Here is a 949-nt window from a genome sequence, read left to right on the forward strand (position 1 = left end):
AATTTGTACTGGAACTATGTATAACTTGGTATTTACCCCTTTATTGTCAATATATTTGCAAGATAGAAAGCCTTTTTAGGTAAGGATCTGATAATGCATATTGATTACAATTTGATTTGCCTTAGTTATCAATGAGCTAAGGGATAAAAGAAAGCAAATTTGTATTGGAATTCATCACATCCATTATATATCATAAAGAAGAAACTCACCGTCTTCTCTAACTATGGATTTTCATATTCAACTATCTCTTTTATGTACCTCATCACATAATATCCACATTTAACAAACTCACTTTATTTTAGATTACCCTATAATGTAATCAACAAAGTAATGCAATAGTCACAATTCAAATAATAAGAGCTATTCATTCATGTCTTAATACACAGGTATAATACATACCGTCAATTATTTAAAACGTAGTTCTTTAGCAATAACTTTCGAGACATTGTACATCTTGATCCCACTATATTTTTAAAAGTAAAAAAGTTAATTTTTTTCATATTTATAAGTAAATGCATTCAAAATCAAAATAATTTACTAACTACTTAGAATCTTAGTAAAAGAATATGGACGAATACTTTTTTTTTTACCTATTTTATATTTTTTTTGAGATTTGGATCGGATTTGGCGACATGGCCAAGTGGTAAGGCAAGGGACTGCAAATCCTTTATCCCCAGTTCAAATCTGGGTGTCGGCGTGTCGCCTGATCAACAGAAAATGGGGGATTTTTTATTCTACTAATTTAATTCGACGAATTTTATCCCCAGAGCCGGATACTAATTCATGATCTGGCATGTACAGAATGAAAACTTCATTCTCGATTCTATGAGAATTTTTATGAAAGCATTTCATTTGCTTCTTTTCGATGGAAGTTTCATTTTCCCAGAATGTATCCTAATTTTTGGCCTAATTCTTCTTTTGATAATAGATTCAACCTCTGATCAAAAGG

At 30.5% G+C, this 949-nt stretch overlaps 1 non-coding gene across 1 annotated transcript; it reads left to right on the forward strand.

The window, feature by feature from the left end:
- Nucleotides 1-626: 626 nt before the first annotated feature.
- Nucleotides 627-697, forward strand: TRNAC-GCA. Its single transcript has one exon. It is a non-coding gene; the product is annotated as a tRNA-Cys (tRNA).
- The last annotated feature ends 252 nt before the right edge of the window (nt 698-949 follow it).

This window comes from Zingiber officinale, chromosome 4A, assembly GCF_018446385.1.
Source record: "Zingiber officinale cultivar Zhangliang chromosome 4A, Zo_v1.1, whole genome shotgun sequence".
Taxonomy (NCBI): Eukaryota; Viridiplantae; Streptophyta; class Magnoliopsida; order Zingiberales; family Zingiberaceae; genus Zingiber; species Zingiber officinale.